Genomic DNA, 23,954 nt, shown 5'->3' with positions numbered 1-23,954 from the left:
GGTCTGTAATTCTCCTTTTTGGTGGGGTCTTTGTCTGGTTTGGGGATCAAGGTCATGCTGGCCTCATAAAACGAGTTTGGAAGTTTTCCTTCCATTTCTATTTTTTGGAACAGTTTCAGAATAGGTATTAATTCTTCTTTAAATATTTGGTGGAATTCCCCTGGGAAGCCATCTGGCCCTGGGCTTTTGTTTGTTGGAAGATTTTTGATGACTGCTTCAATTTCCTTCGTGGTTATAGGTCTGTTCAGGTTTTCTATTTCTTCCTGGTTCAGTTTTGGTAGTTGATACATCTCTAGGAATGCACCCATTTCTTCCAGGTTATCTAATTTGCTGGCATAGAGTTGCTCATAATATGTTCTTATAATTGTTTGTATTTCTTTGGCGTTGGTTGTGATCTCTCCTCTTTCATTCATGATTTTGTTGATTTGGGTCATTTTTCTTTTCGATAAGTCTGGTCAGGGGTTTATCAATCTTGTTAATTCTTTCAGAGAACCAGCTCCTAGTTTCGTTGATCTGTTCTGTTCTTTTGGTTTCTATTTCATTGATTTCTGCTCTGATCTGTAGTAGTTCTCTTCTCCTGCTGGGTTTAGGCTTTATTTGCTGTTTTTTCTCTAGCTCCTTTAGGTGTAGGGTTAGGTTGTGTATTTGAGACCTTTCTTGTTTCTTGAGAAAGGCTTGTATTGCTATATACTTTCCTCTTCGGACTGCCTTGGCTGCATCCCAGAGATTTTGAACAGTTGTGTTTTCATTTTCATTGGTTTCCATGAATTTTTTTAATTCTTCTTTAATTTCCTGGTTGACCCATTCATTCTTTAGTAGGATGCTCTTTAGCCTCCATGGATTTGAGTTCTTTCCGACTTTCCTCTTGTGATTGAGTTCTAGTTTCAAAGCATTGTGGTCTGAAAATGTGCAGGGAATGATCCCAATCTTTTGATACCGTTTGAGACCTGATTTATGACCTAGGATGTGATCTATTCTGGAGAATGTTCCATGGGCACTAGAGAAGAATGTGTATTCCGTTGCTTTGGGATGGAATGTTCTGAATAGGTCTGTGAAGTCCATTTGGTCCAGTGTGTCATTTAAAGTCTTTATTTCCTTGTTGATCTTTTGCTTAGATGATCTGTCCTTCAGTGAGGGGGGGTGTTGAAGTCCCCCACTATTATTGTATTGTTGTCAATGTGTTTCTTTGCTTTTGTTATTAATTGCCTTATATAATTGGCTGCTCCCATGTTGGGGGCATAGATATTTACAATAGTTAGATCTTCTTGTTGGATAGACCCTTTAAGTAGGATATAGTGTCCTTCCTCATCTCTTATTAGTCTTTGGTTTAAAATCTAATTTGTCTGATATAAGAATTGCCACCCCAGCTTTCTTTTGGTGTCCATTAGCATGGTAAATGGTTTTCCACCCCCTCACTTTCAATCTGGGGGTGTCTTTGGGTCTAAAATGAGTCTCTTGCAGACAGCATATCTATGGGTCTTGTTTTTTAATCCAATCTGATAGCCTGTGTTTTTTGATTGGGGCATTTAGCCCATTTACATTCAGGGTAACTATTGAAAGATATGAATTTAGTGCCATTGTATTGCCTGTAAGGTGACTGTTACTGTATATTGTCTGTGTTCCTTTCTGGTCTATGTTGCTTTTAGGCGCTCTCTTTGCTTAGAGGACCCCTTTCAATATTTCTTGGAGGGCTGGTTTCGTGTTTGCAAATTCCTTTAGTTTTTGTTTGTCCTGGAAGATTTTTATCTTTCCTTCTATTTTCAATGACAGCCTAGCTGGATATAGTATTCTTGGCTGCATATTTTTCTCATTTAGTGCTCTGAATATATCATGTCAGTTCTTTCTGGCCTGCCAGGTCTCTGTGGATAGGTCTGTTGCCAATCTAATGTTTCTACCATTGTAAGTTACAGAACTCTTATCCCGAGCTGCTTTCAGGATTTTCTCTTTGTCTCTGAGACTGGTAAGTTTTACTATTAGATGTCGGGGTGTTGACCTATTTTTATTGATTTTGAGAGGGGTTCTCTGTGCCTCCTGGATTTTGATGCCTGTTTCCTTCCCCAAATTGGGAGGTTCTCTGCTATAATTTGCTCCAATATACCTTCTGCCCCTCTCTCTCTTCTTCTTCTGGGATCCCAATTATTCTAATGTTGTTTCGTCTTATCGTATCGCTTATCTCTCGAATTCTGCCCTCGTGATCCAGTAGCTGTTTATCTCTCTTTTTCTCAGCTTCTTTATTTTCCATCATTTGGTCTTCTATATCGCTAATTCTCTCTTCTGCCTCATTTATCCTAGCAGTTAGCACCCCATTTTTGATCGCACCTCATTAATAGCCTTTTTGATTTTAACTTGGTTAGATTTTAGTTCTTTTATTTCTCCAGGAAGGGTTTCTCTAATCATGTCCGTGCTTTTTTCAAGCCCAGCTAGTATCTTTAAAATCATGATTCTGAACTCTAGGTCTCACATCGTACTAATGTCTGTATTGAGTAGGTCCCTGGCAGTCTGTACTACCTCTTGTTCTTTTTGTGGAGGTGATTTTTTCTGTCTTGTCATTTTGTCCAGAGAATAGATGAATGAGAGAACAAAATGCTAACAGGGTAACAACGTCCCCAGAAAATATACTCTAAACAAATAAGAAAAGACCTGAAACTGGGGGAAAAGAAAGGGAAAGAAAGAAAAAAGAAAAAGAAAAAGATAAAAACAAACAAAAACAAAACAAAACAGAATATGATCAAATATGATCAGGCTGGTGCATAGATCAGTGCCACACACTAGATTTTGGGTATATTTTGGTCTGTTAGAAGAAAGTGCCTCCCAAAATTTTAAAGAAAGAAAAACTTATATATGATACAAAAATAAGGGTTGATACGATGAAGGGATGGAACATGATTGTAAAGATGAAAATTATAAAAAGTTTTATAAAAGGAATTGATAAGTTGTTTGAAAAAAGAAAAAAAAAAAGAAAAAAAGGAGAGAATGTGATCAGGCAGGAGACTAGAAAAAAGTCATACACTAGAGATTTAGGATATATTTTGATCTGTTAGAAGAAACTGTATCCCATAATTTTAAAGACAGAACAACTTATATATATATATGCCAAAAATAAGGGTAACTACTATGAAGGGATAGAATATGACTCTAAAAATGAAAAATAAAAATGTTTTTTAAAAAAGGGATTGATAAAAAAATGGATTGATATGATGTTGGTTGAAAAAGGGAAAAAGAAAAATTCAAAAAAAAGAAAAAGACAGTTAAAAAAAATTACCTTTGAAAGACTAAAGAATCATGGTAAAAAAAAAGCCATGAATTCTATGTGCAGTATTCCCCTAGCACTGGAGTTCTCCCGTTCTCATTGATCAGTAAATTTGGTTTTGGCTGGCTGTTTTTGCTGATCTTCTGGGGGAGGGGCCTGTTGCTGTGGTTCCCAAATGTCTTTGCCAGAGGCGGAATTGCCCTGGCCTTGTCGGTCGGGCTAAGCAAGCTGCTCGGGTTTGCTCTCAGGAGCTTTTGTTCCCTGCAAGCTTTCCGTACAGCTTTGGAGGACGAGAGTGAAAATGATGGTCTCCCAATCTCCACCCCGGGGGAGCTGAGAACTTGGGGACCTGCTCCTCAGTGTGCCCCCAGAGAAAAGCAGTCAATCACTCCCATCTCCCTGGTCTCCGGCCGCAATCCGTTCTCACCCAGCCTGTGACCGAGCTTTTCTATCTCTGGCACCCAACCCCGTGTGGGGTCTCCAAATCCAGCAGATCCCTGCGGTGCGCTCCAGTGCCGCTCCTCCCGGGGGAGGAAGGGGAGTCTCCCCGGATCTGCCGCTGGTTGGGTCCCTGATGGAGGAGCAGTGGCCCGACTGTGCTGCGGATCATAGTTTATGGCAACCCCAAGCTGAGAGCCTGCGCCTTGGCTCTGTCTCTGCAGCCGCCTTCCCCGCTCCGATACCTGGGAGCTCTGCTGTACTCGGGTACCCCTGGTCTTTCTGGACCCCGAGGGTCCTGAGACCACACTGTCCCATGAGGGTTCTACCCCCCCCCCCCGCCACTTAGCCACTTGAGCGACGTCCCTCAGCGGAGCAGACTTCTAAAAGTTCCAGTTTTGTGCTCCGCAGCTCTATCACTTGCCAGAAGTGGCCGACGGAGGCCCCCTCCCCCGCCGTCTATCCTCCCAAACATTGCCTCGGATCCACTTCTCCGCACATCCTACCTTCCAGAAAGTGGTCCCTTTTCTGTTCAAAGAGTTGTTGCTATTCTTTTCTTTGATCTCCTGTTGAGTTCGTAGGTGTTCAGAATGGTTTGATCCCTATCCAGCTGAATTCCTGAGACCAGACGAAATCCAGGTCTCCTACTCCTCCGCCATCTTGGTTTGCCCCCAGTGTCAGAGTTCTTAATGGAGGGGGTTTCTCATTTCACGATACCCTCAGGCTGTGCCAGCTAGCCCAGCAGTGTAAGTGGTGGATGCTCCCTGTCTGGTTGGGCATTGTCTTCTCCTTCATGCCAAAAGTAGCACTGGATTGGCCTATTGCCATAAGACTTAGCAGCAGGCTATGATGTGTTGAAATATTTTTGCCTGCTTAAAGGAAAACGTAGCTCAAGTACTTTTTCCCCCCCACATGTGTTGAATAGTTTCCATTTACTCCTCCATACCCATCCCTACCTTTTTCGGTTGTGCTTTGTATTTCTGGGAGGTTGCTCTATGTTCCTGGGGCCTCTTGCTTCCAGTTGGGTTCAGCCAGTTGGCAGGAGATTGGGGATGGGGCTGAATTTATTCCCTCAACTCCTTCCCCATGGGCTCCATTGAGGGTCACAGGTTCTGTCAGGTGGCCCTCACTCAGCCCACTCTGTCTCTGGGTTCTGGTGATCATTTCTTCCAGTCATCCCTTCAGGCCCAGGAGTGGTAAGGGACCCAGCTGTTACTAGGCCTGAGGCACTGTGGTTTAGGGATATACCTCCCTTAAGGGATATTCCTGTTACACCTTATCACTAATCTCTATTATACTCTCTTCAGATGACCCATGACCCAACTGAATCACCATGTTCTATCAGACAAGTCTGAGGTGTCCCAGATTTGGGTTTTGTGGGGCTGGTGGCACCGTGGTGAAAGAATGCACCCAAGGTAGAACAAGAGAGAGAAACGTTTATTGAAGACACTGCAAGGGAGCTGCAGGCATGCCAGCAACGGAGAGATGCCTGCCATGAGGTGATGGTGAGGGGCTGTAGTTATAGGGTAGAGTGAGGAAGTATGGGGATATATGGAATTTTCCCTTTTCTAGTAATCTTAGGTGCTGTGCCTGCTTGTAATTGGTCAGCTAGGGCCTAATGGGTATTTCAAGGAGGGTCACTTAATGAGTCTGTTTGTGTCAGCTCAGTAGTCACTATGGGCCCTATCGCCTTGCTTGAGTTTCCATTGTTCAAGCCTGTTGCCTAAACGTGGCCTCTGTCAATTTGTTTTTAATCACCTTCACCTTGTGAAAAACTCATGTCTAAATTCTTAGTGGGACAAGCGCTTGGTGATAGGTGAGGGAAAAAGCAGAAAGCCTGAGATTCTCAGCTTGGCAACTTCCTTTATCAATCCTCATGGGAAAGATCATAACACTAATAAAAATTCAAACAAAATAATTGAAAGAGAATTGGAAAAAAAAGGATTCTAGAAAACTGAAATTGGAAAGAACATTGACACTTGTTTGGGAAGGGATCTGGAGCCACATTTGGAGGACAGCATCCGTATCTATGATATCATTACATAAAAAAAAGTTTGAAGCTCTGATCTCTTTTCTTATAAGGACACTAATCCTATCATGGGAGCTTCACCCTCATGACCTCATCTAAACCTAATTACCTCCCAAAGGCCCCACCTCCAAATACCATCACACTGGTGGCCAAAGCTTCAATATACAAGTTGGAGTGTAAAGGGCTCCCAAATATTCAGTTTATAACAGTCCCTGACGTAAAGACTGCCATCCACAGCAGTTGGGCTTAAGAACCATAGTTTACTTGGGTGTATCACATGGATGGTGACTGATTGGTGTGGTCAGGTTCTTTCTCTTGGGGAATTTGAATAGGAGATTTACAATTAGTCTGTAGTCCTAGAAGCAATAGAAGCTGCCGACTCAAGTAGCTGAGTCATGACAACATGGTGGATAAAGCATCAGAGTAGGAAAGAGCAGACACCACCTGCTGAGGGAGGCCTACTAGAGAAGATGGTCTCCCTAATGACACTTCCAGTTCATTCTCAAGCAGGTCCTTTCCTTGAAATAGCCCTAGGTAGCTTTATACTTAACTAGCTATAAGTCCAGAAGAAAGAGTTTCTCTTCCAATAAAAGTCCCAAGATTGAGTATGATTGAACTGACTGGGGTCACATAACCATCCAGAGTCCATCACTGTGCCCTGGGCAGTGGAATTCTCCTTGACTGGGTCACGTGCCCTCGCCAGGAGCCTGGGGAATGGGGTTTATCCCACTTGAGGCATGGCATTCTATCATCAGAAGGGAGAAGGGATACTAAGCGTGCCAGAAGAAGAAACCCATGTCATCTAAGCAAAATGTAGTTTCTTACCATCCGAAAAAGCCCATGGAATGCAAGTACCATTCAGAGAAGTAAATACACTGTTCTCTCTATCACGTACAGACATCTGGTTCTGAGGCCACAATTTGCATACCTCCGGTGACAGCAAGCTTACCAGATCTCTAGGTGGGCAGTCTGATGTATTGTTGAGCAGCCCACACTGTCAGCGAGTCCTTCTTTACAGTGTCCCCAGCCTGCCTGTTGCCAGTTCTCCTTGGTCCTGTTTCAGTCCTAATGTAACAACATTCCCAAATGGCTTCCCTCCTCCACATGACAGCCTTTTGAATTTCAGGAGATAGTTAACAATTAAGAATGATTACAGGGAAATTAAAATCATTTCCTGAAAGGGACATATTTTCTCATTTACCTACACGTAACATTAAATAACTCACTCCTACTCAATTAAAAGAAAAAAGCCCCAAGCCAAAAACATCAGGAATCCAAATATCCTTTCTCCCCTTCCCTCACATGAAAGCTTTTATAACAACCATATTGCTATAAATAATGTGCCGTGCTATTGAGTGAGTGAGCCCTGGGCCTACATAATGATGTTAGCTGTGTGGAACAGCAGGTCCTCTTCTGGGTGTGGGACACGAGAGAGGTTTATATGGACTGTCTAATCTGACTAGCAGGGAGATGGAATGACTCTGCTTCCAGTTGGTTTTGTTTAATGATATCTCACGTTAAAATGCCACTTGAAGAGTTACAAGTAGTTAATTCATCTGTAAATGAACCTAGAAGTACCTGGGGTATACACCAAAGAACGCTCTTGGGATCTACCGACTCATTGTGCTTGCTGCAGAACCAAATCCTTTCAGCACCCTGGCAGGGCCTCCTGTAGCTAGGGGTTTGGACTAAGGCTCAAAGTGAGAAGAGTCCAGTGACAAGAAGATAGTGCCCCAGTCGTTATCTCTGGGCACCTGGTCCATCTGCTCAGGCCCGCACAAGACCTGAGCTACCCCAAGAGAGGCAAAGAGACTTCCTAATCTGATATGGTGAGGCCTCTTTAAACCTGGAAGGGCTGGCTGTTAGGGGACAAAGGATGTGCTTTCCAGCAGGTCAGCCTGGGAAGCCTAAGGTCGAAGGTCACAACATTAGACCTTCAGCTGCCTGGTAGCCTTTTACATCTTGCAAGTGGTCAGAAAAAGGAATTTTTATTGACTGTCCTCATCTGGCTCTAAAGTCCCTAGTCCCACTAAAGGCAGGGGAAAGCCTACAACTTGCTGTTTTAAGCTAACTCATCCATTTCCCAAAGAGGGGTTTGGATCAATATTTAGTTCTTTCAAAATTACAGCTCCTTCTCAGAGGTGGTCTTCATGCCATTCACCAGGTTCTTGTCACTCTCCTCCGAGTTGTCCCTTGCCTATCTGCTGTGTCCTAAAGCCGTCTTGCCTGGGCTTTGGGGACATCCCAATGTCTTTGCCTGCAAACCTTGCACTGCCTCAGTATCCGGTCTGTGCTCTATGACCTCCCCTGTGCTCTGGAGACCCTGATGATCCTTGGCTGCTTTGCTGCCTCATTCCATACAGTGGGTGACTCCATGAGCCTGTCTCTGGCACCCCTCAGCCATTGCTGCCCTGTCATCCCTCCACGCTAGCCCGGATCCAGTGTGTGCCCAACGTGGAACTTCTTTGGCGTGTCCTTTGACTCTTCCTCAACCCGGTTAGGGATTCTAGTATGTCAGCCCTGTGATGGATGAAGCAGACTCTTCTGGAGAACCCCAGAGCAACTAAACTCACTGTTCTTTCTGATCCTGTCTTGCAACTCCTTTCAGAGACTTCCCAGACCTCTGACCTCCGTCTGCTAAGGCTTGTCATAAATTCTACATTCTCACCTCCAATCTTTGCTTCTGATTGGAAAGGGAACTCGGGTGCTTAAAAATAACAAACCTCTCTCAGAAAAGTAATGTTTTTGTTTTTAACCACCAGTATTGTATTTATTCTACATCATGGCATGACACTTTATTTTTTTTGTCTTAACAAATTCATCAGGTATAATTTATATACCATAATATTCACCCAAAATAAATATATAACTCAATGACTTTAGTAAATTTATAGAATTGTACAATAACCAAAATTCAGTTCTAGAATGTCCTATAACAAAAAAATTTCCTTGGGCCTATTTGCTGTTAATCCCTGTTCTCACTTCCAGACCCAGGTAACCTCTGATCTGTTTTATCTCCATAAATGTGCCTTTCTAGACCTGTCCTCAGCATAGAATTATATAATACACAGCCTTTTTGTCTAGCTTCTTTTACTCAGTGTAATGTTTTTGAGGTTGATTCACGTATCAGTCGTTCATTCGTTTAATTGCTGAATAGAATTCTATAAATATAACACAGTTTGGGGCACCTGGGTGGCTCAGTAGTTAAGTATCTGCCTTCGGCTCAGGTCCTGATCCCAGGGTCCTGGGATTGAGCCCTCCTTTGGGCTCCCTGCTCAGCGGGGAGCGTGCTTCTCCCTCTCCCACTCCCCCTGCTTGTGTTCCCTCTCTCTATCAAATAAATAAAATCTTTAAAAATATATATATAAACACAGTTTGTCCATTTTCCATTTGATGGACATTTGGATAAGTTTCTGGGTTTGGTTGTTATGAATAATGTTATGAGCATTCATGTACATGTCTTTATGTAGCCATATGTTTTCATATCTAAAGGTGGAATTCCTTGGTCATATGGTAAATTTGTACTTAACTTTTTAAGAAACTATCAAACTATTTTCCATAGTGGAAAATTTGACACTCTCACCAGCAATGCATGAGGGTTTCAGTTCGAGTTTCTCCACATCATCACTAACTCTTGGTTAAATTTTTAAAAAAATTATAGCGTTTTTAGTGGGAGTGCTGGAGTGTCTCATTGTAGTGTTTTGTGTATTTCCTTAATGACTACTGAGGTTGAGCTTATTTTTATGTGCTTGTTAGCCATTCACATATCTATCATATTTCAGTGGTGAAATATCTATTAAAATCTTTCATCCATTTTTTTAGTTGGGTTATATATCCTTTCATTTAGTTATATTAGTCATCTTGACATATTCTGGATACAAGTTCTTTACCATGTATATGATTTGCAGAATTTTTAAGCTAGTCTGTGTCTTGTCATAATGATCTGTTCTTAAGTAAAATGGTTTTTTATTTAGGAAGTCCAGTTTATCATTGTTTTGCTTTTATGGATTGTACTTTTGGTGTCCTATCTTTTTCAAACCCAAGTTCACAAAGATTTCTCCTTTGTTTTCTTCTAGACAGTTTAGAGTCTTAACTCTTAAACGTAAGTCTATGATCCATTTTGAGTTGATTTTTGTGCAAGATGTGAGATAGGGTGTATGGTCTTTTTTGTTTCTTTGCATGGGGATAGCCAATTGTACTAGCAACATTTTTTGAAAACACCATCATTTCCAATTGAATTGGGCTGGGTGCCATTGTTGAAAGCCAGTTGACCACAAATGTAAGAACTTGTTTCTGAAGTCTCCATTCTCTTCCATTAATTTATACTCCTACCCTTTGCCAATACCACACTCTCTTGGTTAATATAGCTCTGTAGAAAGTTTTGGAATCACATAGTGTAAGTCTTCTCATATAACTCTTTTTCAAACTTATTTTGGCTATTTAAGTTTATTGCATTTCCATATAAATTTTAGAATCAGTTTGTCAAGTTTTACAAAATCCTGCTGAATTTTGATAGGGTATATATTGAATTTCTAAATCCATTTGGGGAGAATTGCCATCTCGACAATGCTAACTATTCCAATCTGTGAACATTCATGTTATTTAGATCTTCTTTAATATTTTGTAATATTTAGTTTCTAAGGCTTGCATTTCTTTAGTTTATTTGTAAGTATTTTCTTTGATTTTGCAAAAAAATTTGTTTTACTAATTTTGGATTGTTCATTGCTAGTATAAAAATACAATTGATTTTTGTATATTGATCTTATATTCTGTGACCGTGCTAAATTTATTTACTAGTTCTAGTCAACTTTTACTTTTTGGTTGATTACATTCTTGTCTGTTAAGTATTTTTATTCCTTTGTTGATTTGAGAAACTATTTCTTTGAGTTGTTTTCTCTAATGATCATAATATATACTTACCACAATCTACTTCAGAATAAAATTAACTTAAATCTGTTAAACCTTATAAATTTTGCTCCAGTATAGTTCCATGTTCCATTCGTTCCCCCACCCTTTGTACTACTGTGTGTACATATATGTACATATATTATGTTCTATACTATATACTAGTACTCTGTGTACTATTATATATGCACATCTTTATATTTTATCTCAACATAGTGCTAAAATTGATTTATACAATGTTAATGTCTTTTAATATTAAACCAAAGTACTTTTCATTTCTCATAAATCTTCATTTGTAATAAGTTTTTAAAATCTTGATTTATGGGGTATAAAAAGTATTTAATACTTTTCAGAATTATGCTTCCATTTTAGAGACTGGTCCACTTTGACCTCAGAGACCATTCTGCTGAATTGATCCCTTGACTACTGCCTTCAATCATCCAGACTCCAAGCTTCTTTTCTACTGAGAAGTACCTAGTCCTTTTTAGGTTTAATGTTCTTCCCTGCTCCTTGACATCATAATAAGTCCCATGATTTGAATCTTCTGCTCTCATACTGAGTCTGGAACTCGAGTTTCAAGTGATTCTTGAGCTGCTCTAGTCCTGCACCATATGATGCTATGACTACCAGATTCTAACATCTACCTCTGCTGACATGACAGTTCAAACCTTTACCAAACAGAAAGTCATCTATTAAAAAAAGACTTGGGGGTACTCTTGATCAGGAAAATGACAAAACCATAATTCGTTGGTTATTTTTCTTCTTGCTTTGCTATCTCCTCCATAGCTTGCATGCCTCCTAGCTTCTGTTATATTGTGTCTTTGCTGTTTCTCCCTCCCAAGTACGCCATGTACCATTCTCTCTTCTCTTCTCTTCCAGAGAAGCCCTTTGGTTTAGTGAATGGAGCCATTCTCACCAAGGATATGGTTACAGATGATCCTTTTATGTGGATCCTTTCATGTGTGATCTCTGTACCTGATCCAGTACTGTTATCTCTGGGCAAAGAGACACTGTACGGCATGGGAAAGCCCACCTGCCCTTATTTGACCTATGAGGATTCTTCTTGTTTCTCTTTGTTTTCACCCTATCAAAGAAACCATCCACAGATGGGAGCTCTCAAACCTGTACTCTGAATGAATTTTCGTCTCCATACAGTCTTGGACTGTTTTTGTTGTATCTTCAGTTTTACTCGTCAGGACAGAAAACAAGTCCAGTCTTGCTGCCCCCTCTCTCCATCTTTTCCCCACCCCCCCCTTCCATCTAACGCATACTTTCCCCAAACTGACACTGGTTGGTTGAATGGTAGTCCCCAGATAACTATGTTCATATCCTAAACCCTGAAACCTGTGAATGTGACCTTATTTGGAAAAAGTATCTTTGCAGATGTAATGAAGTTAAAGATCTTGGGATGAGATCAACCTAGGTGGGCCCTAAATCCAATGATAAGTGTGTTTAGATGAGAAGACAAAGACACATGGAGAAGGACATTTGAAGGTGGAGTCAGAGACTGGAGAGCTAGAGTCACATGGAGAGTTAAAGTCACAAGGAATGCTGATGAGCCACCAGAAGCTGAAAGAGGCAAGGCTTTTGCAGGGATCACAGCCCTACTCACACCTTGATTTCAGACTTCTGGCCTCCAGAATTGTGAGAATACATTTCTGTTGTTTTAAGTTACCACGTTTGTGATAATTTGTGACAACTGCCCGAGGAAACTAAGACACTGATACTTTCCTAAAACTGACAAACCACCTCCCCATGGAAATTCAGTTAGCAGATTAGGCTCAAGCTTTGTGTGTCTCTTCAGATACTTCCCTATGTTTGATTTTGGCTAAAATTCTTTTCTTCCCCAGGCCCCTCCTCATTCCTATTCCTTTGCCAGTATTTCCTAACATCTATACAGAAATACCATATTGCATTACTCCTTCCTTCTCTCATTTTATCACCATAGGACTATGTAAAAAAACAAGTAAGAGGTGGGGCAAAGGGCGAATGCAGAATACTGGGGACAAACCACAATTATTAGAGAGGTCTCTGAAATTTCAGCATAGTGATTTGATTTCTATATAGCATATTTCCACTCAGTTCTGGCATTATCCCAGAGCTTGGTATAAATTCATTTATTCAGCCAATGGGTATTAATAAAGCACCTGTCTGCACAGCTGTCTGAGAGATTGAGACCTGTCCTTTTCCCCTAAGGGGCTCAACTCACATTAATTTGATTAATGATGAACCTATATAGGTTCTCTTCCTTTTAGTAGAGGCCAACTCTAGGGAGGGTCAACCAGGCTTAGGTTGGTAGAATTCGTAGTTATTGCCAAAAATTCCTTTAGTGTTTAATTACTGCTGTCCTTAGAGGATCAGACTACTCCTTGCCTGCCTCCCCAGCAGGAATCCATATCAGATCTACAGCAAACCAGTGATTTGATTTAATTATTTTCCACATCAGTTAGCATAGCTTAATGGTCACGTCCTGGATGCTTGTTAAAATGTAAACTGAGCTTCATGCCATTTATCTCACAGCACTGGGTGCTATGAAATAGAAAAAGAAAAAAGCTCTTGGTCTTCTGCCCATGATAAGTATACCTATAGGCTTCTGATGGCTTCAAGCATCATTTCTTTTTCTCTGAATATTACTTTTCTTTTTTTTGCTCCATAATATAAAAGTAATATATACCTACAACAGAAAATAATATGCTATCAAAATTAGGGAAATAAAACATCACCCATACTTCCACTATGCATAAGTAACTAGTGATAATATTTGGGTATCTCAAATATACCCAATATACCAAATATATTGGGGAATATCCTTTGGTTTCTCTGCAGAGGTAGATAATTTTTGCTTCTGTCAAAATAGGCTCATACTGTACATATTATTTTGTGAACTGTTTTTTGAGCACACAGTGTGTTGTGAACATTTTTCCATAGTCTGTTAGAACGGACAGGAAGAAGTACCATTCTTTCGACAGCAAGTTTTACCTTAACAGCCGGCTGATTCTAGCAGTCTCCTACTGGACCACCCTATTGGCTTCCAGAAGGATCTTCCAAAAATATTGCTTACACTCCTATCCCCAGACCTGAATCCTTGATGAGTGTTCTACCGTTAACCTCCCTGCAACTGCCCTGAGCAGGCAGTCTGCACCAGACTTTTATTCCAGGCTGTCCTCAGCAGACTCTAGTTAATTTATGTATATTTGTTTTGCATCATTTCTCACATAAATCCTTTTTGTCAAATAAGGTTCCATCCAAAGTGCTTTGCTCGTTGTTCCCTAAGAGGCCCCTCAACCTCCCCATCTTTGTGAAAAAATATTTCATCTGCCCACGTAGCCTCCCTCACCTACTTTCTTTCCTTGCCTGGGTTCTTTGTCCTTAATGCCCAAATCTTTTCTGACACTACCATAGTCTCTTTAACTGCCCCAACCTCCAGGATCTCTTCCTCTAGAGAATGTATCAGCTAGATCACTCATTCTGACATAGAGGGTAGGCAACTAGCCATCAGTGAATGTCTGCACCCTCCACAGCCAGGAAGGGAGCCTTATGGGGAGGGGCTGAGTCCTTCACCTCTTTGCTTCATCAGGATATAGAACTTACCAACTCGACAATGAAAGATGCCTATCAACAAGGTGATCTATCCATAATGATGACAAATAATTGACCTAAGGGCAGATAATATATGAAAAGACAAAGGAACAAATCCAAAATGATCGCATGAGGTAATTAACACACACATTGAAAAGTATTCAATTATATAAAACTACAGCAGCAACATTAATAACAACAACCATGAAACTCTGCGTGGAAAATAAAATTGTGCAAACCAAGAAGATATTGACAAAAATGTTAAAAATTGGAATTCTGAATTAACGTGACTTTTCCCTTCATGCTTTCTTGTATCCCTCTTTCCTCTTGGATGAATTTGTGATAAGGTTATGGTAGAAATATTTTAAAAATGTTTTTTATTTACAAGAGTAATATGTGTGCATTATAAAAACTTCAGACAATATAGAGTGAGAGCTTGATCCTCTCACTTAAAATAAAATTTGAGTTTTGTTTTAAATGTGATGAAAACCTGAGGAGTCTCCTACATTAACTTTCTGCGATCTGTCAAAAGGAAGGACTTAAATGAGAAGGAATCTCATAGGATCTAAGATCTGCTCTTTACAACACGTCCCTTTTGAAAATGAATAGAACATGGGCGCCTGGGTGGCTTAGTCATTAAGCGTCTGCCTTTGGCTCAGGTCATGATCCCAGGGTCCTGGGATGGAGCCCCCGCATCAGTCTCCCTGCTCTGCAGGAAGCCTGCTTCTCCCTATGCTTGTGTTCCCTCTCTCACTGTGTCTCTCTCTCTCAAATAAACAAATAAAATCTTTAAAAAAAAAATGAATGGAACAAAGAAGCGAGAGAGTGTATCTTTTATACATTAGATATGAGGTAGAATGACAATAGCTTTCCTCAGCCTAAGAAGACAAGGGTGACTTTATGTGGAAAGCCCTTCCACATAAAGTCGGGGAAGGTGGCAAGGGTGACTTTATGTGGAAAGCCCTTCTGGAATCTGATTCATACTTAGTTTTGCAAGGGTGAAGATGAATGGTTCTGTAACTCCATCTATAGATGACGTAGTTGAGAGCCCAGTTAATTTAGATGTTTAACAAAGGCGGATTCTTTTCTCCTTTTTCTCTGGAATGAGATAGTGGATATAGAAGCTTTTGACACAATGCCTGGCACAGAGTGGGTGCTGAAAAATTCCCCTTCCTTCCTTCTATAATATTTTAGATTTAAATAGCCATGAAATAAAAGTTTAAAATATATTATCTTAGAAATCATTATAGCTCCTCAATTCTCTGAAACACATACGTTTCCTTTGGTGAATTTGTGACATAATCTCCTATTGCCACTGGCTAGGTGACCATCATGATGAGGCTGTCAATGCCTGTAAGTGTGCATCACAACTTTCAGAGTGGGCGTCAACAACTTGGGGAAAAAAAATCCCAGAGATAATAGTTGAGTGTGTGTGTGTGTGTGTGAGAGAGAGAGAGAGAGAGAGAGAGAGAATTTAGGTGTAATTAATATACAATGTTATTAGTTTCAGGTGTACAATGTAATGATTCAACAGTTCTATTCACTTCTTAGTTCCCATCAAGATAAGTGTACTCTAAATCCCCTTTATTTCACCCATCTCCCCTCTGACAACCACTAGCTTGTTCTCTATATTTGAGTCTGCTTTTTTGTTTCTCTTTCTTCATTTGTTCATTTGTTTTGTTTCTTAAATTCCATGTATAAGTGAAATCATATGGTATTTGTCTTTCTCTGACTTATTTTACTTAGTATTATATCCTCTAAGTACATCCATGTTGTTGCAAATGGCAAGATTTCATTCTTTTTTATGGCTTGGTAATATTCCAGTTTATGTGTATACCACCTCTTCTTTATCCATTTATCAGTCAATGGACATTTGGGTTGCTTCCATATCTTTGCTATTGTAAATAGTGCTGCAATAAACATTGGGGTACATATATATTTTCAAATTCATGTTTTCATTTTTTTGGATAAATACCTAGTCGTGGAATTACTGGATCATATGGTAATTCTATTTGTAATTTTTCTGAGGAAGCTCCAGTTTTCCACAGTAGCTGCACAAGTTTGTATTCCCATTAATAGTGCACAAGTGTTTCATTTTCTCCACATCCTCACCAACATTTGTTATTTCTTGTGTTTTTTATTTTAGCCTTTCTGACAGGTGTAAAGTCATCTCATTGTGACTTTAATTTGCATTTTCCTGATGAGTGATGTTGAGCATTTTTTCATATGTCTGTTGGCCATCTGTATGTCTTCTTTGGAAAATGTTTATTAAAACCCTCTGCCCATTTTTATTTGGATTATTTGTTTTTTGTTTTTTTGTTTTTTTGTTTTGGTGTTGGGTTGTATAAATACTTTATATATTCTGGATACTAACCCTTTATTGGATATGTCATTTACAAATATCTGCTCCCATTCAGTAGGTTGTCATTTTGTTCTGTTGATGGTTTCCTTTGCCGTGTAGAAGCTTTTTATTTTGGTATAGTCTCAGTGGTTTAATTTTCTTGTTTCCCTTGCCTCAGGAGACCTGTCCATAAAGATGTCACTAAAGCCAATGTCCAAGAGATTGTCTATGTTTTCCCTTAGGAACTTTATGACTTCAGGTCTCAAGCTTAGGTTTTTAATCCATTTTGGGTATGGTGAAAGAAAATGGTCCGATTTCTTTCTTTTGCATGTAGCTATCTAGTTTTCCCAGCATCATTTGTTGAAGAGACTATTTTTTTTCCCATTGCATATTCTTGCCTTGTTTTTCATAGATTGGTTGACCATATAAGCATGGGTTTACTTCTGGACTCCATTCTATTCCATTAACCTTTATATCTATTTTTTTTGTGCCAGTACCACACTGTTTTGATTATTATAGCTTTGTAGTATATCTTGAAATCTGGAATTGTGATACCACCAGCTTTATTCTTTCTTAAGATTGCTTTGGCTATTCAGATTCTGATGAGCATGTGTCTTAAAAATTGCCACATTACCAACACAAAGGATGACTGTGTGGAAAGATATGGATGTTGATGACTAAAATATCCAGAAGTATCAAATTCTGAATGTGAATATATTTGGGGAATACCTTAACCAGTTTCTCTTATATTTTTCCTTTCCTGTATATACAAGAGTGAAATTTTGGGCACAGAAGCCCAACTAAGTCTAAAATGACTTTTGGTAACTTTAAAATAAAAAGTTTAAGGGATAAAAAAGCATTGTGTCATAACAATTGACCATAGTTTTTGTTTTAGTGGTATAGGAAGTCATAACGTGTCTTATGGTTAATGATATCTTAAATTGACCAATATTTCTGACCAGCTTGTTCTATTATAAGGCAATGGCAGAAATCATACTAATGATTACTAAGTGAGGAAGAATCAATGACATTTGTAAGGATAAATAAATAAACTGACCACATGTCCCCATTTCCCCCCAGCTTTATGTCCAGGTTCTAGGCGAGCTTATGAGAATTTACCTACCATGAAGAGGCCTCAACAAAAGAATCTGAACTGTGAATTTCCTATTTTTCTATATCTGCTTCCTATAGCATTATGGCACTTGTCTTGAACATATAGAGTGATGGATAAATATGGAGATCTTGCTGATACATCTGATATGTCACAAGTTTCTAATTAAGGAAATATTTTATCAGTGGCTATGGGTATAGTTCAAGTGTTAATTGAAAAGCTTAACTATCCTTAATTATGTTTTAATTTGGGCATGTGGCCAGTGGTGTGAGAAAATTTGTATTGAGTTTGTCCTCAGAGTTTCCCAGTGGGGGTTCTCTGGTGAAACTTTCCTCCACGAAAGCATAAGGGTCTATATCTGGAGGTTTCTTCTATTCAGCAGAGCCTCGAGTATTTCCAATTTGGCCTCTCAATTTTACTTTCTCTGTTATTCCAAAACCTGTGCCCACACAAATGGAGGCCCATTGTTACTTTCATGGCTGGTTCAGTTTGTCAGAATATGATAAATTGTTCTCCAAACCCAGATGTTAAGAATTTCTGATAAATGGCAAACGCTCATCCTAACAATTTCTCTTTTAACCACAAATAATAGGCACATAAAGTGGCTTGCCATCTGTACACTTGCATGTTTAAAATTCTTCAGATAGTAGCAGATTCTTTTCTGTTTTGAATGAATCCAGTTTTGCCTGGCTGCATAATTGAATGTTTCCTGCCCCCCCACCTCCCCCCTACTCCCCCACCCCCGCTCTGGTTTCTGATGGCATAGAAACCATAAATTCTGAGTGGACTCAGCATAAAGCATTTGTTTTGACTTGTAAGAAATTGAGTTAATCAAGGGCGCCTGGGTGGCTCAGTCATTAAGCGTCTGCCTTTGACTCGGGTCATGATCCCAGTCTCCCACTCCCCTTACTTGTGTTCCCTCTCTCATTCTGTCAAATAAATAAATAAAATCTTAAAAAGAAAATCAAGTTAATCAGAAATGTGCCAGGTAATTGGGAAAAAACATGTTTTCCTGAACAAAAAGAATAAAGTATAATGAAGTATTTTAAAAGGTTGATGGAAGGAATACCTCAAAGCTACCAAGCATGGATGATTTAATTGTTCTGAAATTTTTAGGTTTTTAATGTTGAATTTTCCCCTCACTCATAATAAGAATGAGGCTTTTTAAAAATGATATTCATAAAATGGCACTGTTTAAAGCCCTTCTCCCAAGGAGGTTCTTGCAGTGAGGAGCAGTATGCACAGGGGTTGAGAACCAAGTCTCTGGAGGCAGACTACCCCGAGTAAAACCCCAGCTCTGCGGCTTCCTGCCTGTGTCACCTTGGACAAGTTATTTAACTTCTCTGTGTCTCTTGTTTCCTTATCTCTAGAATGGTGTTGAAAACATACTACCTCCCCATGGGATTATGTGCAGATTAAATGAGTTAATATGTATAAAGTATTGTTGAGAGCTCCTAGGATATAGGAAGTGCAGTGTAAGTCTTACTGGTATAGTAATTGTTGGGGTCCCCTGGTGGAGCTTGAGAGACTGACTTCCTAATAGCCCTGCTTTTAATAAATTGAGATGGATACTTAGCAGTTATCAAGTGCCTACTGTGGGCCAAGTACTATTTCATGCAATTCCTACAATCATCCAGAAAGGCATATTCTTGCACCATTTTTTGTGAGGATACCGAGGCTCAGGGAGGTTGAGCATCCCGCTCTGTGGTGCTCAGGAAGGAAGGGGCACGGCGGAGCTGGGATTCACACCCAGCCCCAGCTGACCATGCACTCCACAGTCCTTCCATGTTACCATGAAGACTCTATGATGAGCATAAGAAGATAGGGTGCAAGTTCAGTCACCTGTGGTCTGTTTCTAACTGGCTCTGTCACCACGGCTCAACGATCCTTTGACGTTAATGCCAAAGAATTCCAACTATTGGGTAATGAATCAAGACCAGCTGAGACCCAGGTGAAATTGCAGAGTAAGTGACAGTTTGGCTCTCTCTGATCTTGTAACTCCCACAGCTCTCTGTAAAAGCACCCTGCTGAATCTATATGTATCCCTCTCATATGTCAGGTGAGAACGGCGGCACAGAGATTTATAATGACACCCGAGGTCACAGACAGGGGGACAGAGCTGGGTTTGGAACCCAGGCCTTTGCCTGCTACTGCAGGCGTCTTGCCACCACCTCCTGACATGTCAGAGGTTGCTCATTATACATGCCCAGTATAAAGCAAGCCTTTGAAAGGGAAAACTGGCAGAATAAGGAGATCACTAAGAATAAGGGAGGGGCGCCTGGGTGGCTCAGTTGATTGGGTGTCTGACTCTTGATTTTGGCTCAGGTCATGATCTCAGGGTCGTGAGATCCAGCCCCTTGTTGGGCTCCACACTCAGCAGGGAGCTGCTTGGGATTCTCCCTCTGCCGCTCCTGCTGTGTGTGTGCGCATGCAACCTTTTTCTCCTCCAAAAATTAAAAAAAAAAAAAAAAAAAAAAGAACAAGGGAAAGTACTAGAAATGCCTTGAAAACCACCACTCCTTACATCAAGAGTTACCATGTAGAGGCTTTTACAACTTTGTGGAAAGGAACAAATGAGTTCTATTTGGAGCTCTTCTTTGCAGTACATTTATAACATTGGCTCAGGATGTATGGAGTGGCACGATAATGATATCACTGTGGTCTAATAAAGACTTTTAGGAGCATCTTCTTTAGAGTATTCCAATAGTTTCTCTTGACCAATAATATTCGTATTAAACTAAAAAACAATATCTATACCTGTGCTGGTGTGTGAGGACCGATGCCATAAAAAATACTGTAGATTGAGGGGCTGAAACAATAGACATTTATATTTTCATGATTCTAGAGACGAGAAGTCCAAGATGAGGGAGGGGTGTCAGCAGGGTCTATTTCTCCTGCAGCCTCTCTCCTTGGCTTGCAGATGGCTGTCTTCTCCCTGGGTCTTCACAGATCTTCCCTCCATGTGTTCCAGGGTCCTCATCTCCTCTTTTTTTTTTCCCTTAAGATTTATTTACTTGTTTCACACACACACACACACACACACACACACACACACACACACACACGGAGGCAGGCAGAGGGAGAGGGAGAAGCAGGTCACCCACTGAGCAGGGAGCCTGACACGGGGTTCGATCCCAGGATCCCGGGACCATGACCAAAGCCAAAGGCAGACGCTCAACCCACTGAGCCACCCAGGCACCCCACTCATCTCCTCTTCTTATAAAGATCCCAGTCCTATTAGATTAGGGCCTGCCTCAATGACCTCATTTTACCTCAGTCACCTCTTGAAACACCTTGTCTCCCTGTATTACTGTAATACACACAATCCAGTCACATTCTGAGGTACTTACTGAGATTAAGGACTTCATATGAATATGGGGGGGATCCAATTCAACCCATCACCACATCTCTATCTACATTTATATCTCCATCTCTACCGATCTCATCATCTGTGGGTCTTATTTGAGTCTGAAATAATAATAACCCTTCCCAATCCTAATGGATGACAATAACAGGATTCCTATCTAATTTCCCACCTTAATTAGCATGTGGCCTGTTAGCACAAATTTATTAGGAATGAGGATTCTCACAGCCAACTGTGAGGCGATTCCCGGACTCCTGAGACCTGCTGCTCCATCAGTGCTGCAGAGGGTGCGGACCGCGGTCACCAAGCTGCTGGCCGGCTGTCAAAGCCTATGCAGTGTCAGATCTGAAAAGGCACAATGCGGACAGCAAGAAAGAGACTTGCACTGTAAAGTGTGCCTCTGGTCTCCATTCTTCGGTTCTCTTTGAGGCGGACTAACGGCGGACACTTGTCAATACGCAAGAGGTGCAGATGTGAATGTGGGGCAATGATTTGCTCCCTTTAAGGAAGCAGCCTGGGTGAAACTAGACCATGGAAGATTTTCTTTTCTTTTTTCTTCTTTTTAAGGAATCCAGTTTATCCAAGAATTTGGCATCTTCCCATATACCTCCCTTCCTCCCTTCCTGCCTCCTTCTTTCCTTTGCTTCCTGTCTCCTTCTCTCAATTATTCATACAGTGAGGGCCTGCTCTATATAAGGCACTCTGCTTAAGGTCCTGTGGGGGATAGAAAGGTGACTCAGAGGTGCTCTCTGCCTTGCATGTTTTGTTCTGATAACTGCATCCCCGATCTCATTCGGGTTATGCTTTCAGGGAAACCTGAAAGCCATCTTGTCTAACAGCACGCAGATCTCTGCCCCCTCCACACCGCCCCCCCGCCCCTCCCCCGCCCCGTGAAATTGGCAGGACTCTTACATCAGCCTCTGGCCACCTTCTCACACCTCCTCACCTCCTCCGCCTCAGCCAGTGCCGGAGGAAACTCCTGACCCCTCTGGGCCTCTGGTGATTACCACACTGTCTTGCCTCCCAGGCTGCTTTATTTTCCTCTTTTTCTCAGTTGTTCCTTTGGATTCCTCCCACTTCTTCCTCTTCTCATTTTGACTCTTTTCTTGATTCACATTGATCATCTCCGATGAGCCAGCTTCGTGTGAAAACATGAAGGTTCTAATGATCTGCTTCCTCTCTGCCCACTGTTATTTATTCCAGGGAACACAGATATCTTCAAGAACTCCCTCCTGGGAGCCAAGGGTAAAAAGAAGGCATCATTTGTCCCTTTCCACAACCCTCATCCTATCTGAAAGTTATTTCTCAACCACTGAACAGTAGGTGGTATACTTGTTTTCTAAAGTCAGGAGTGGGAAGGTCATGAAGGGTAAAGGATGATTTTCCACAATGTGATTGAAACCTTATCTGCAGGTTATAAAGTGTTGAGATTCATCTCTGGAGTAGAATCCAAAATAAGCACATATTCTACTTAAAACTTAATTTAGCTGGGAAGAAGTGGTCAGACCTGCTTTTTTTTTAAAAGAAAAACACATAGACACAGCCAGAATGTGTGTTCTCCCCACACTTGCCAGCCCCTGGGAAGACCACCTCCCTCCTCTCCTGCTAATCAGATCCATGCCCTGGGCAAAGTCCTACTCGGTGAGGGCTGCTTGGGCATCCCTGAGCTCCTTGAGGTCCAGCCTCTGTCTAAGCCAACTTCATACCCCAGTAACAAGCAGAGACCAGTATCTGATAGGGACTCAATAGAAATACGGGGAATGAATCCGAGAACTTTCTCTAGCCCTCTGCAATTACTCCCCTGCTTAACTCTAGCATATTTAGTCTCTGTACCACTCATTTGAACACCGATGCACCTCTGACTTGTTAACTAGCCCCTTTAAGACTGAATGCTTTGTCCTTCCCACACAGATTGCCAGCTCCTTGGGGAGAAGGACAGTGCTTCATTCCCCCTGCCCCATGTTCCTATTGCCTAGTACAGAGATGGTGCTCACAGATAATGTTGATTGAAACACTGTTCCTTTTTGCTTGACAGCAATGTCTGTTGGGAACCAGGTTTGGAAAACTGATTTTTTTTTATTAATTTTATTTTATTATGTTAGTCACCATACATTACATCGTTAGTTTTTTTTTTTTTTTAAGATTTTATTTGACAAAGAGAGACACAGCGAGAGAGAGAACACAAACATTGGGAGCGGGAGAGGGCGAAGCAGGCTTCCTGCCCAGCAGGGAGCCTGATGCAAGGCTCCATCCCAGGACCCCGGGACCACGACCTGAGCTGAAGGCAGACGCTTAACAACTGAGCCACCCAGGTGCCCCATACATCATTAGTTTTTGATGTAGTGTTCCATGATTCATTGTTTGAGTATAACACCCAGTGGTCCATGCAATACATGCCCACCTTAATACCCACCACCAGGCTAACCCACCCCCCAACTCCTCCCCTCTAAAATGCTCAGTTTGTTTCTCAGAGTTCATAGTCTCTCATGGTTCGTCTCCCCCTCCGATTTCCCTCCCTTCATTTTTCCCTTCCTACTATCTTCTTTTTTTTTTTTTAACATGTTATTTGTTTCAGAGGTACAGGTCTGTGATTCAACAGTCTTACACAATTTACAGTGCTCACCATAGCACACACCCTCCCCAATGTCTATCACCCAGCCACCCCATCCCTCCCACCCCCCACCACTCCAGCAACCCTCAGTTTGTTTCCTGAGATTAAGAATTCCTCATATCAGTGAGATCATATGATACTTGTCTTTCTCTGATTGACTTATTTCACTTAGCATAATACCTTCCAGTTCCATCCACGTCGTTGCAAATGGAAAGATTTCATTTTTTTGACGGCTGCATAATATTCCGTGTGTGTGTGTGTGTGTGTGTATACATATATACCACATCTTTATCCATTCATCTGTTGATGGACATCTTGGCTCTTTC

At 41.0% G+C, this 23,954-nt stretch overlaps 1 protein-coding gene across 2 annotated transcripts in view; it reads left to right on the top strand.

The window, feature by feature from the left end:
* The window catches only part of KCNAB1 (potassium voltage-gated channel subfamily A regulatory beta subunit 1), a 394,841-nt gene that overhangs the window by 119,722 nt on the left and 251,165 nt on the right, over window positions 1–23,954 (top strand). The window lies entirely within an intron of this gene.

This window comes from Callorhinus ursinus, unplaced genomic scaffold, assembly GCF_003265705.2.
Source record: "Callorhinus ursinus isolate GAN/ISIS: 27379988/994484 unplaced genomic scaffold, GSC_fseal_2.0 scaffold1, whole genome shotgun sequence".
Lineage (NCBI taxonomy): Eukaryota > Metazoa > Chordata > Mammalia > Carnivora > Otariidae > Callorhinus > Callorhinus ursinus.
Note: the sequence above shows the minus strand (reverse complement) of the source record. Positions and strands in the feature narration are given on the sequence as shown.